This window comes from Cervus canadensis, chromosome 5, assembly GCF_019320065.1.
Source record: "Cervus canadensis isolate Bull #8, Minnesota chromosome 5, ASM1932006v1, whole genome shotgun sequence".
Lineage (NCBI taxonomy): Eukaryota > Metazoa > Chordata > Mammalia > Artiodactyla > Cervidae > Cervus > Cervus canadensis.
In genome coordinates, this window is record NC_057390.1 from 71,649,634 (window position 1) to 71,664,275 (window position 14,642).

At 48.8% G+C, this 14,642-nt stretch overlaps 1 protein-coding gene across 3 annotated transcripts in view; it reads right to left on the bottom strand.

The window, feature by feature from the left end:
* The window catches only part of KLHL29 (kelch like family member 29), a 326,642-nt gene that overhangs the window by 232,735 nt on the left and 79,265 nt on the right, over positions 1–14,642 (bottom strand). For all 3 annotated transcript variants that reach the window (XM_043469264.1, XM_043469265.1, XM_043469262.1), the window contains exon 2: positions 4,373–4,480. The gene's annotated coding sequence lies outside the window, so the exon portion shown is untranslated. The remainder of the gene's footprint in view (positions 1–4,372; positions 4,481–14,642) is intronic.

Here is a 14,642-nt window from a genome sequence, read left to right on the forward strand (position 1 = left end):
GCATCTTGTTTTTTAAACTCTCCAGGTGACTGCAGTGTTCACTGAGGGCTGAGCACTGCTGGTCCAGGTAGCATCATTTTACCTCTGAGCCTGTCCATTTTCTCTTGGGAGTTAGGAAGGCGGGGGGTTAAAGCAGAGGAGATGGAGGCTCAGAAAGTTGCATGGGGCTTGTCGGGAGCTAGTGGTGGGTTTGGGATGAGAGCCCAGTGGTCTCTCCTTCCAGGGTCCCATCCATCACACTGTCTGTGAGGTCACTCTGTCCTGCAGTCCTGTGATCTCTGAGCTGAATAACATTATCTGATGTCATAACAGGGAGATAAGAAAATGATCTGTCCTCCAGAAGCTCATGGTCCAGAAAGGAGGATGAGAGGCTCAAGGCAAAGGAGACAGAGATTCACAGATAGCTGAGGGAGAGGCGATGCTTCATAGCCATGAAGTGGCTTCTCTTGAGTCTGCGATGCAGTTCTCAGAACTACAGAGAAGGGGTCAGGACCTTGGGACAGAGATGTTGCCCAAGAATCAAGTCCCGGGGCAGCTGAAGCAGAGGGAGTAGAGGGGCTGCTGAGAGACAGGCAAGCTGAGGAAAACGCAGCAGCACAAACAAGCTCGTTTACAGGCAGAAGGAGGAAAGATGGTCTGGAGTGGCCAGAAAGACAGGGAGATACAGCCCGCCCAAAGCTGAAGGTGGGAGGCTTCATTTCTCCATGAAACGAAAAGGACCCTGACCGAGGAGTCCAGGGTTGGTGGGAGGTCTTGAGGACAACAGGGAAGGAAGGGATCAGCTGCAGGGACTGGGCCAGGAATGGGCCAGTGATGCAAGAAGGATGCCCGGCCAGGGCTGAGGGTTTGGCTAAGGCTCCACTGAAGGATTTGTGCCCCAGCCTGTTGGTTTAGGGTGGAAGCCGAAAGGGGATGGCTGAGTAAGGGAAGGAGGGAGAAGGGACTGGGGATCCACAGAAGAGCGGCTGTGCAGAGTGAGGGAGTGAAGGAAGGAGAGGATGCATGTGGTCAGCAAAGGCACCTTTGAGTTGGCTTTGCAGGGTGACGCTGCTGTGAGTGCAAAAGTCCAGGGCACAGCACCTAGTGTCCTCTATGGAACAACTCCAGGTCTCATTAGATCCGGGGACATTTGCAATGTCCTCCCAGGATTCTGGGCTCACAGAGGGACTCGGGGCCTGGGTGGGCAGCACTGAGAGTCCCAGGATGGGGCCGGGGGATGCTACTCAGGGGCGTTCCTACCCACTGATGGCAATTGGCATTGGCCCTTCACAGCTCTGAGCCTAGGTGTCTATTAATGCCATTCTTGGCTCAACCCTCAGTCTTACACAAACCGGGTCCTTATCTTGACCCCCAACTGCTCAGCCTTGCCGCAGCCAGGATCATACACTGCAATGCTAGCCTCAGATTTCCCTCCCGCTGGCTGGTTCTGGTACCATCCTCTCGGTTACGCAGAGGATTCTCATCAAACCACTGCCAAGTGGAGAGCAGCCCTCCAGGCTCTTTATCTGAGCAGACCCTGCTTTGTAGCAGGAAACACTGAGCAAAGCAATCTGACCCAGTTTCCACAGGAAGGTGATAGTTCTACCACTGGTCACCAAGGGGCCGAAGTGGGTCGTGGAAACTTCTTGTCTTCTTGGGAATGAGTGGGAGTCCCGCACATGAAGGAAATGGACAGCCCAGCACTGGACTACGTGCTGTGGTGGTGCTCTGGGGAATGGTTATGACTGAGTGTACGGTGGATATTTATTGAAAGCCCAGCAGGCACTGGGTGGGATGGGGGAAGGGAACACAGAGAGAATCAGTGTGATTCCCATCCTCCAGGGCTGGCCAGGTGGTGGGGAAGATCGCCAGGCGTTCACAGTGGGCACAGAGATGTGAGGCCCACAAGGGGTGTGTCCTATCAGATATGCCTGGTAAGGTCACCTTCAGTGCCCTCCCAATCTTAAAATACAGGCTTCTCCAAGAATGGGATAAATAAGAGCCGTGTGTCAGCTGAAACAGAGGCAGGGAATAGAGGACTCCCAAATAAGGGCTATCAGAACCATTGTCTGGGTCTCTCTGTCGCCTCTGTGCCATCCACACTCACACTAGAACTTGAAGACATATTCTTAGAAGGCTGACTTCAGTGAAGAGCATCTCCTGACTCTTTTCTCAAACACTGAATGCCATGGTCACCAAATCCAAGCTTGTTGTTCTTGTTGTTTGGTCCTTAAGTTGCATTGATTCCTTGTGACCCCATGGACTGGAGCCTACCAGCCTCCTCTGTCTATGAGATTTTCCAGGCAAGATTACTGGAGTGGGTTGCCATTTCCTTCTCCAGGGGATCTTCCCGACCCAGGGATCGAACCTGCGTCTCCTGCATTGGCAGGTGGATCCTTTATCACTTCTCCAACAGGCTCAGTTTTCCGACTGAAGCTAGTTTTCCAACTTTCCTCTCTGGCTCGGCAGCCTCAGAAGCAAAGCATTCCCTAGTGTCCAGGATGAGTAGCCGGATAACTGTCCAGCCAGCCAGTGGTGCTCTAAGAACAACTCTCAAGGTCAGGAGCCCATCAGCCCCCGCTGGCCACCGCTACTGGGGTGCTAGGTGGCAGCAGGCTGGATGCACATGGGTGTTTCTTCTGTTTCAGCAGCTGATTCAGGCCTGGCCTGGAACCCCCTCCAGCTTCCTGCTGACTGTCACGGTGGCTGCACCTTGGGATCCCTTCTGTTTGTGGGAAGGCCCTGGGAGTGAAGGGCACCCCAACTCCACTGCCTCTGATTCCAGAGAGAAAGCTTGCTGACCAGTGGACAATGGGGACACGGAGGAACCTGGCTGGTCTGCTGCCAAGGCCCCTGATATGGAAGGAAGCTGGGGTTCAGGCTCCAGGCTGGCCCCAGGCAGAGGCCCTGAGGCTCTTGGTCAGCGGGCACCAGGGCGTGGTCCTGCGGAAAGCACACACTTGAGCTCACACAGCACCAGGCCCCAGGAGTGATGCAGGGTGGCACTGGCCCCTGGACCTCTAAAGGTTCAAGTGTCATCGAGACGTGCTAGCCTAGGCCACTCAGCCTCAACCGGCCTGAATCCCACTGCCCGCGTCCCCAACTCCCACCTTCATTATTCTGGGCACCCCCTGCCCCACCCACAACTCCCCTGACTGCCTGGTCTTCACAATCTATGTTGGAGGCTCCTGAATCAAAACTTTAAGCCTGAGCTCTATAAATTTAATCCAAGAAAATAATCAATTGACTATGTAAAGAGACATATGCAAAAATGTTTGTTGTAGTATTATTGGTAAGAGTGATGGATCAAAAATGCAGTAAATTTCCATTATTAAGTCTCTGGTTAAGTAAACTGTGGGGCTTCCCCTGGTAGCTCAGACGGTGAGGAATCTGCCTGTAATGTGGGAGACCCCAGTTTGATCCTTCGGTTGGAAATTTGCGCTGGAGAAGGGAATGGCTACTCACTCCAGTTTTCTTGCCTGGAGAATCCCATGGACAGAGAAGCCTGGCAGACTACAATCCATGGGGTCACAAGGAGTTGGACACGACTGAGAAATTAACACACATACAAGTAAACTTTATAGCTTATTGTAGCCATATGATATGAAGCCTTTAAAAATGCTATAGAGGGACTTCCCTGGTGGTCCAGTGGTTGGAACTCCATGCTTCCAATGCAGGGGGTGCAGGTTTGATCCCTGGTCAGGGAACTAGAATCCCACATGCATCGGGGTGTGGCCCAAAAAAAGAAGGTGGTATATAATTGTATTCAGTGGCTTGAAAAGGTCCCTGGGACAGCCTGTGAAGTCGACATAACGAGTTACCAAGTAGTACACACCGTGTGACCTCATCTGTGTGAATACATGTGTGCGTGTACCCTCTATCTAAAGGAAAACAGCCAGGAAAGGGGCACTGAAGTGGTTATTTCTCAGGACTATATTAACAAATAATTTATATAATTTTAGGTGCTATTTTTTATAATAGTTTTACAATGAACAAATACTATAATATTTATTTTAATATTAACAATATCAATAATATTTTAATGACATTTAAACAATACTATTTTAATAACAAGAGAAAGTTAAATTAGGAAGAATTACAATTTTTGAGGAGCTTAAGAGTCATGTAGCTGCTGGCTGCCCCCAGACCCAAATTCCTATGGGGCCAGAGCCCCAAGTGAGTGATCAAGAGTGCCAGTCATGCTTGTGCATTGATTCCAGAAGGGTGGGGGCCCAGGGGGCTAAGCTTGGCTCTGGGTACCAGTGAATCTCAGGTCTATGGTAAAAATCTCACGAACAATATGGTGAGAGGACCAGCTACATCTATTATACCTCAGTTCCCCGAGGTAATCAATGTCAGAGAAAATGCCTGACTTCCAGGTGAGCTGACCTACCTTGCACCGTCCGTCTCTGGCAAGCTCAGGATTCGTCCCCAGGATGCAAAATCCTCGATAGCCACCAACTCTTAGCACGACGTGAGCATCACCAGGAGGCCAGGCCGTCTAAAAAGAGACAAGAGAAGAGTGAGGGTGGGGTGGGGAAAAGATATCATCTTTTTCGAAAAGCTCTTTTTGGAATTCCAGCATCTTAGGTGGTCCCCACCCTAAAAGGAAGCTTGTCCCTACCTTGGATTTCCTGGTGTGATGACCATGCACAGGCCATGCCCAAACTGGCCCTGGCCACCAAGATAAGGGGGTCTGAATGGGTAGCAGAGAACCCCAAGGGGCAGATATGAGATCTTAATTCCCCACTCCCCAATGCACAAAGCTCAAATCCCCATAGCAAAGCCATAATCACTCAATAAGAATGAGAATCATGGCATTCCTTTCCATCTAATCCAAACCAAGAAATTAGAGACAGGAAAAAATAAAAAATGAACATCTTTAATCTAATGCTGAAAAGAGAACAGGACACAAACTTGAGAACCACCAAAACAAATCATTACTTTTAGACAATGGACCAGAAGACCTTGAGGAGGCAAACGATGGGTCCCCTGGAGAGAAGGTTTTTTTTATGAAATATATAGATTAATACCTCATAGAAAGAGACTATCTATTAAGGGAAGGCAGGGTTATTCCTAGTTTCCTCTTTCAAATATAATATATGTGAATACTATCTTCATGACAGGCAACGTCACCCTCCACTGCAATAAATGCACGACTGTCATTACCTGGGGATCAATATATTTTTCTAAATTGAATATATCATTATCAATTGATTTTCCCTTTTCCTCTTAGCACTCCAGAGTCCCAGCTAGCTGGGGAAAGCTTTAATGTGATATGAAGGATGTGGACAGGTAAATAAGTTATTGTAAACTAATTCCATCTTACTATGCGCTTTGCTCCGATGACACAATGGGTCTTTCTCTGAGCCTCTCACCTCAAGCTTTTTCAGCTGTTGTGGACAGACACATGGGCCATATCAAATAGCCATTTTAAAGCTGAAAGTGGCAAAAATAGTGTTTTTTCTAAGGATAGTGTGTTCCCTTTACGATTAAGAAATAACTTCTGTAGGGAAGCAAAGAAAGCCAAGGTCACCATTTAACTCTGACATGGAGCCAAAGCCGTGAGCACATTTCCTCTACCAAGCTTCCTTGAAGCACACAGTTAAATCGAACTCTTTGGCCACAAAGTATCGACAGTACTGGTGACAACAAACGATCGATGTATTTCTGGGAAAGATCATTGGCAGATGTGTGCTGGGGAATAGAGAGGACTAGAGGACAGCGGTCAGTCCATTTTAAGATCCTTGAGGATCTCATTCATTTATTTACCCATTCATTCATTCAGCACATGTTAATGGAGTCCTTGTTATGTGTCAGGCAGTGTCTAGGCACTGGGAATACGAGGAAACAAAACAAGAAAAAAATCCTGCCCTCCTGGAACTCCTCTTCTAGTGGATAGAAACACAGAATAAACAATAAACTTAAGAAATAAGTACTAATTGTACAGTAGATTAGAAGGCAGTCAGGACTATTTGTTAGAGGAGAAGTGGGGCAGAAGATGAGTGTGGGGGTGTGGTACAGCTTAGAGAGGGTGGTTGGGGTCATAGGCTCCGTGAGAATATGACATTTGAGCATGCTGGTAAGTGATGCAGGTATGGGCCGTGCAGGTGTCCGGGGAGGGGGTAGCATTCAGAGCAGAGGAAGAGTCAGTGACTCGTATTCCTGGATCCGCAAGGACCCTCCGTTGTGGCTGGACATGGGATAGCCACATAGGACATTAAGCTGGAGAGGTGAGAATTCAGTTTGTGTGGGGCCTTGCAGGCCATTGGAAGGCGGGGGGGCGGTTTAGTTGCCAAGTTGTGTCTGACTCTCGTGACCCCATGGACTGTAACCTGCCAGGATCCTCTGTCCACAGGATTTCCTAGGCAAGAATACCGCAATGGGTTGCCATTTTCTTCTCCAGAGGATCTTCCCCACCCAGGGATCAAACTCACACCTCCTGCATTGGCAGGTGGGTTCTTTACCACTGAGCCACTGTAAAGCCTATTCACCGAGAGCCCAAGACCCTGGCCACCAGGTTTTAGGAAGAGCTCTCACTCTCGAGACAAACTCTTGGTTGCCAATGTCAGGTTAAGTGGCTTCCCTTCTCTCCATCTCAGATGGTTCGACTCTCTGGGCTGTGCCAGACCGCTACGGCAGCCGAGACAGGAGCCCAGTGGGGCAGCTCAGGGGGCAAGCCGGCAGGGCTGTCTACACTGATCTGATGACAATGGCCTCATCTTTCCTCCTTTGTGGTCCCTGGAGGTCAACTTCTAGAGGAGATAACTGAAACAAAGTTCTGAACAAAAAAAAAAAAAACCACATGCAAAGCAGAGTTCTCTGGGACTGTTCCCTAATGTGCTTATGAAAAGACCCTAATGCGAGCTGACGGGTGAGACATCACAGGCTGTGCTGGGGATCTTCTGTTCGCTCCTCCAGGTCAGCTCTCCATCCATTTCTGTGTCCTGGGAGGCTCACCCAGTCAGCATGGAGAGCATCACTCCAGCTCTGAGACCCTGGGACTTCCAGTTATGTTCAGCCAATGCAGACACCAGCAGGAGACCCAGGATTGGGGTGGGGCTGGGTGTTTATTTCCCCTCTCTCCTTCTTCCTGCAGAGTCTTCATGAGATGACCTTCTGCTGAACGTCATGGCTGGTGGCTGGTGTTGAGGAGGACACAGCTCTCTCTCTGCCTTCCAGTAACAGCTCCCTCCCCTTGCCCTGATTATGAGCCCTGGGGTATTGTCCTGTTGTATGCTCTCTTCCTACTGTGTCTACACCTTTGTGAATAGCCCTTTCATTGAACTCTCTTCAGATTACACATTTGGATGTGTCTGTTTCCTGTCAAGACTCTAATGAATACATTCTCAGAGATGGTTAGAAGCAGGACTGTGGAAATCAGACATCTGAATTAGAATTCTAACGTGGCCCTTAGTTTTGTGACACTGGATAAATTATTTAATTTCTATGAACTCTCGTTTCTCTTTATTAATGCATTAGAGAAACTGGTACATAATTATCATCCACAGCAAAAGCATCAGCATCTTGCTATTGCCATCACCTGCTCACAATCCCGGGGCAAGTCACACCTCCGTCATGACATCTCTGCCCACCCCAACCAGAGGCGCCTCCCTTGAGGGTTTTCTAGCTGTTCTCAGCTCATATTTAGCATTAGTTGATGTCTCAGTAATTTCATCTCTTTCCTCTTCTTACCCTTCTTTCTCCCACCCAACCACTAATCCTTGCATCCTGAGCACAAACATTATCTTAATGTCTGAATCTCTGGCCCACAGCACCCATCACATGGGGATATGTATAGACCCTTCATTATTCACTATGTTTTCTTCTTAGAAAGCCTGTAAGTTCTATTCATCTACCTAAACATATTCTACTGTAATGAGATGCATGGTACTTAAAATGATTTTAAAATAAATGACTAGAAACTGATTTCTAGTAATAATTTAATTCCCAAGATAACACTGCAAAATCTTCAGTTTCCAAAGATCATGGCCTGGGAAAATGAATCTCAGGAAAGAAACCAGGAATTCCAGGGAAGTAGGTATGAATTTTCATCCCCAAGGGAGATGAAGGTTCAACCTCTGGACTTGACTTCTGACCTCTCTGGTCAAACCAACCTTTTCTCTCTCACTAACCTCATCCTCAAAGAACAGCTTCCAGGCCTATGGAAAAGAAAATTTAAAAAGTCAAAGGATGAGGGACTTTTTTAAACTTAAGTTTTAAAAAATAAGTAATAAGTCAATGTCTGTGAAAGTGGTCTTAAGTCCTTTACCTTCTCAAGGCTCTTACGAGATGCTAATTGAGTTTGACAGAGCATAAAGGCCAATATAAAACCAAGACCCATGGATGGGCTCTTTGGGTTACATAACTGTCTAAACGCTGGGAGATCCTCAAAATTAAACTCAGAGATATTTTTGAGACCCATTCTAACTCTAAGTCTATAAATAAAGATGGTTCCTGACATGAACCAAATTGATAGCCAAGAGAATAATAAACAAAGGCCCCAGGATTTCATTTTTACTTCCCTATAAAAGATACCAATTTTTTTTGGAGAGAAGCTGCCTTAAGAGAGGAGAAACCAATTAGGGAGGCTCCCATCTGATGCAGGATCAGAGAGCAGCTCTGCCTGGGTCTTGACCACGCTACCCAATTACGACTCCAGCAACTGGGCAGCTCACCACCCCTCAGCCAACTGGGAAACGAGGATTCTTCCTTGGAAGGAAAAGAGCAAAGTAACTGGAGGCTGTAAACCAGAGCAAGAAAACCAGCTCCCACACCCACCTTCCCCTCAGTCCTGGAGAAGGACCCTCGGGCACCCCGGCACAGGCTTGGATGGCTGCTCTGAATGTATCCTGCAAGGGAAACACTCATTCACATTCTCCTTCATTTGAGAAGAGAGAAAAACAGGCCATCCATTAATAATATCAACCATGGTTCACCAAAGCTTGCAGGCGTGTTGCCAATCCCCAAATAAACACTCTTTGAGTGTTTATCTATCAGGTTCTCGACAGTTCATGGACTGAGGGGTCTGGAAGGCACTGCTTTTTCAAGGAGAGAATTAAGATGCAAAGATGCAGCACAATGTGGAGGCTTTTTGTTTCCATTAAGGAGCCAGAATTGGCCACTGATGAGACCCATTACGTATTCTCCAAGACGGGGATGCATTGCCTGGTGAGTTATTCTGTGGGCACGTGTTCTTCAAAGAAAGACAGGATCTTCAGAGGCCATGACTCCTCACTGGAGGATAATAACAATATTTTCATAACATTTGATGTTTCAATGTCTAGCTGTTCACAGTTTATCGTATACATTTTAACAAGCTTATGAATACGTTACTATTAGTAGTCCCATTTTATAGATGAGGAAACTGAGGCTCATGGAAAATAAGAATCCTCCAAAGTCACGTAGCAAGTGGAAGGGAGCTAGAATTGGAGCTCTAGGTTTGTCCTCCCAACCCACATCTTTGTTTTGAATTTCAGCTCACTTGTTCCTGGGACCCCAATCAATGAGGAGCCTAGAGTTGTTTTGTGTTTTCTCTGAAGTCACCACCCTGGGCTGAATAAAAGCACAGGTGTCATGGACGTCACATTCCAATCAGGTCCTGGTGAGCCCAAACCAACCCCACGACTGGACTGACCTCTCCCCCGACCCGCATTGCCAGCTTGTGGGCCAACCCCAGATGCTCCGAGGTGCTCAGGTTCCCAAGTGACCCCCCTCACCCTGCACAGAGCAGAGTGGTCACAGATGCGTCCCCCTGCCCCCAACCCCAGTCAGTAGGAAGGTAGCTCACCTGGATTCTTGTTACTATTAACCTTTTTCATTGTCACCCTCCCCCATCCCAAAGAGGAAATTTAAATTCTTTCCTCTGAGAGAAATTCCATTCTAAGGAGGCGGATGCTGTTGGGCAGGGTGGAGTTTGCTGGCTCACAACCACTGCACTGAGGTTTTCTTGGCAGCTTCTACTCCAGCAATCAATCCCGCCCCCCAACCAGCCCACCTGATACTGCACCGTCCCCCATACCTGCTACTGCCAGACCCTCATCTCAGGGCCCAGCACCGCCACGTGCCCCGTCACTGCTCAGAACAGTTCTCTCCAGGCTCCATCACGGCTCCCTGGGGTGAGGCCTCCCCTTCTCACACCTGGATCATAGCAACAGCAACCCCCGCCCCGCACCAAACCCCCTGCGACACGCTCCGTTGTTGCCAGAGGGACTGTGCTCAACCCCGAACAGGTCACACTCCTCCCCGCCAGCGGCCCTCCATGGCAGGGGCCCTGGAGAACCCAGGCCAGTCTGGGCTCTCCCCAGTGTCCTGCCGTGTCCAGCCTCCTGTCCTCGACAGCATCAGCTCTCCTCCGCCACTGTGACCAGACCCACACCTGCTCCTCCTTCCTGGCCCTCCTCCGCCTGCCTTCAGTCACCCCTTCTCCTGAAAACTCTCCAGTAGGTCTTCTGCACCCTCTGGAGAACAGACCCTCCTGGGATGAATTACTGGGAATGTTAGATAAGAACTCGGTGTCACCAATGGAGGCTTCTCAACAGCCCCTCTTCTGTCCTGCTTGGCTGGTTTGGGCAAGGAGGACGGGGAGATGGGGACAACGGGGTGCCCAGGCACTGACTGGGTCCGAAGTCTTGCCACAACAGGGCTCTGCCAGAAACCCAGACTGTAGCGTTTCAGTAAAAGAAAGTTGCAAATCAACTGCTCCCACACAAACTACTTTCTCCTTGCATGGCCGACCCGCTTCAATTAACTAGGACTCCCTAAGTCAGCCCTACCACTCAGAGCCCCCCACAAGTTAATAGAGGTTTTCCTGTCCCTGGATCCAGGACCAGGATGACCGTGCATTTCCGGAGGGCTGCAAGCTGGAGACAAGGGCAGAGGCGCCAGCAAACCTGTTCCACTGACTCACCCGCAGCGGCGGGAAGCTGCGGCCAGAACGTGTGGCACCTGGCACGTAGTAGATGCTCAGTAAGGCTCTGCTGAAGGAGGGAGAACGCCTCCAAGACTCGACTCATTTTCTACAATTTCACTTCGAACATCTGGACGTTCACACCACAGCTTCATGATTGGAATACAAACCAGTTTGAGAAAAAAAATCAGACGTGGCTTCCAGATTTCGCTCTTATAAACCAGGCCTTCATCCTTCCTTTAAATTGCAATAATTCCTTCCCAGATGTTGTTTCTCCTTCAGACCCATAAATTGAAGCTTTTCATGATGACGCTTCACATTTGCCTGGTGCCATGGGCTCAGTGGAGTGTTTTCCGCATCTTCTCTCCCTCATTAGACGGCCACGCAGACCCCACGGGAGGCAGGGCAGGGGCTGGCATCCTGATTCAGAGACAGGAAGGCCAGCTGCTGGTGTTGCCGAGCTGGATCGCGGTGCAAATGGGTGCTCCCCTCCTTCCTGGAGCTGAGAGATGGGGTCCTCTCCTCTCCAGCGCTGTCCAGGTAGCCAGGTGGGTGGGTCATCTGTGGAGGCTCCACCTGCATGACCACGCTGCCCATCTGAGAACTCTGACTCAAATGTGAAGAAGGCTTTTCCCTTGGTTCCCCTTGCACTCTGGGGCCAGGCTGTAACATTTGAATAAGATTTATCTTGAGTCTTGGGGAGTAAAACAGAATCATAGGCCAGGAGTGGGTTGAGAGCAGGGGAAAGAGGAAGTTGAATTCGACCTGATAAGCTGGTCCCCCCTAGCTGTTCTCCAGGAAGGTCCATCCTGGCTATGTGGGGCGACCCCCATCTTAGCATCAACCACACAGGAATTCACACCCAAGCAAGAGCCCACCTCAAGTCTGGACCCACAGGAGAGCCCAGAGAGACTGGGATTTCCCCCTTCCTTCCCACCTTCTCTGTTCCAGTTTCATCTCTGAGGCTTGTCCCTTTTACGGTGGCAGACTCTGGGGCTGTCTGCTTCAATGCTTCAAGGGAGCCTTTGCCTGTGTTCAAGGTAGCCACCACATCAGCCCACTATCAGGCCCACAGCTGTATACGTCGCTGGGTGGAGACAGCCACGAGGATAGGAGACACAACTACCAAGGAAGTTCTCGGGTCCAGTGTCTGCTCATTGCCAGGGTCTGGACTGAGCCTGTCCTGGCCAACAACACGGCTGCCAGGGTCACGGTCACTCAGCATCCGCTGACCCTTTGGGTCTTGGCCTCCTGACAGCCTTAGAGAGAAGGGATGGGGAAAAGCAGCTTCACAGAGTAAGACAAGGTGAGCTTTCAGGTTCGGTGGGTTTTGGTTTCCTGGTGGAGTTGCAGAGAGGTTCTGAAGCCCCTTCTCCCGAGACCAAACCCCGCAGCCTCGCTCATGGTCTACACAGCACAACCCGAGCCTCACCTTGGATTTTCATCTTAGACCCTGACACTCCTGGTTCAGGGTTGGCTCAGCCTGCGGGGTGGTCGAGAGCATGGGATATTTATAGTCTGAGAGACCTGGGTCTAAATGGCAGACTCTCCACCCCACTCCCACCCTCTGACCCAATCTCCTCCCTGTCCAAAAGAGATGACATTATTGAACATCCTTGGTTGTTCTGAGAGTTAAATATTTGGGTGTAAGAAAGGCACTTGGCATAGCCCATGGCACAGATTAACAGGTGGCTCTAACATTGCTATTACCATGCCTGCCAACTGAAGTACAGAATAGGTATTGCTGGAATCCCTACCTCACCCATGGGGAGGTGGTGCATTTTTCTCCAACACCTCTCCATGGAGGGGAGCACACAGAGGACAAATGGGTGGGGAGGGATCTTCCTCGGGAGCTAGAGGATCAATGGGCTGACCACGTATGTAGTTTTCCTGGGTGTATCTAAAGCTGGTCAGCTACCACTTCCCGCTTCCTTCACTGCATCTCCCTGAATTTCTTCCAGGAGGACACTTTCAGCCCTTACCAGCCCCTCATCCTCCTCCCCAGCAACTACTAGACGCCAGGCCTGAGGACAGATGCCTTCATGACTTCAACAGCTGCTTGTTCCACCTCTTCTCTGAATCCTAAGTCATAGGGCCAGCGGCTGAAAACCCCTTCCCAGCTCCAAGTGGATCTGAGAGGCGTCACTTCCTCACCCAGCAGAAAATGATTTTGAGTAGACCTGAGCCTTGTTTCTCTATTCTCAGAGAGGGAAAAAAAAAAATGTGAAAGAAAAGTCTTCAGAGATTACAGTACTTTTTATCCAGATATGATGAGTTATCCATTTAAAAATAAACCACAGACAGGCAAGTTTCTCCATACCCAGGCAGAAAGCAGTCATTATCAGGAATTTCTGTAAGTTCTCTGCTTTTCTTGGCCAATATAGAAACAGCCTAGGAACTGAAAATAGAATTAGAAGCTAATTCTGTTTTCCTGGTCTCTACCAAAGTGTGCAGGCAAGAGGCTTGATCGCACCAGAGCTTCATGTTCCATCTGAAAAAACAAGGAACCACAGCTTACCAAACTCATGGCACTTGTGCAAATGAACCCAGCAATCGATGAGTCCGGCCAGAGCCCACAGCCATCGCTACAAACGCACCAAATCACTGGGCCACAGCCTGGCATGGCTTGATGTCCAGATACGGGCAGGAAACCAAAGGTAAGAGCTGGTGTGTGACAGGCTAAAGGTTACACAGCTGATTAGCAGGAGAGCTGGGACAACAATGTTGGCTTGTAAAGTCCCTGGCCGCTGCTCTTTTTTCCCCACCCAGTCATCTCTCCACAGTTTAACTGTAACTGAAGCTGCCAGGAAAGTCCCCTAGAACGGTTAAACAACTTACCCCAACCCAGTCTTCCTTCCTGCAGAAAGTTCCCCCGCCCCTGTCCTCGCTTTCCAGCGAGCAGTAAATCAAACAGTCCCTGCTGCATTATTTTTCAAGCTTGATGTTTCTAAATCCAAAGACATCTATAAATAATACATATTCATTTATATGTACATTTAAAAGATTAAAAAAAACAAACGTAACAAAGATACCTGTAGATTCTTCTGAATACTAATGGGCTACTTAAAACACAGTGGAAGCAAATGGCTAATGAGCACAGGTAACCTCATACCTGAGTTTCCCTCCACCCCATCTCCGGCCTGTACCCAACAGGGGAGCCTCTGTTCTGAACCCACTCCATTCACTGCTTTTCTCCCACGGTCACATTTAACCATCTGCTGCTTCTTTTATATGTGGGACTGTGTATTTTTTTTTTCCCTCTTCAGTTTTATATGAAACATTTAGCAATGAAGTAGCAAATAAAAATACTACATATTATCTAGAATTCATAGGAAATTGTGGTTGGCTTTAACGCGTCTAAAGGTTGATAAAAAGAAACACATAGATGCTTCTTAAAACTTGTTTATATTTTATTCCACATTACACACATCTCACTCCATTGAGAAAATTTAGAAATTGATGTGGTTCTCTCTGTCACAAGCTGGCATGGCAAGGATTACCGCGTCTAGGGAACACTTTTCCCTTGGAACACAATGCACTCGCCTTTGCAATTACCCCAGCAGACAGAAATGGTGCAAATAATCCATCAGGGCTCACATCAGTCTTTGGAAGGAAGGGTTTCTGTACTTTTTTTTCCCCTAAAAGGTACACTCTCAGCATTGTCTGGCTACCCCATCTTTTGCCCTACTGGGCATCTCTGGTCTTCACTCCTGACTGAGGGTGTGGTTGGAGCACCATCACCTCTCAGACAGAC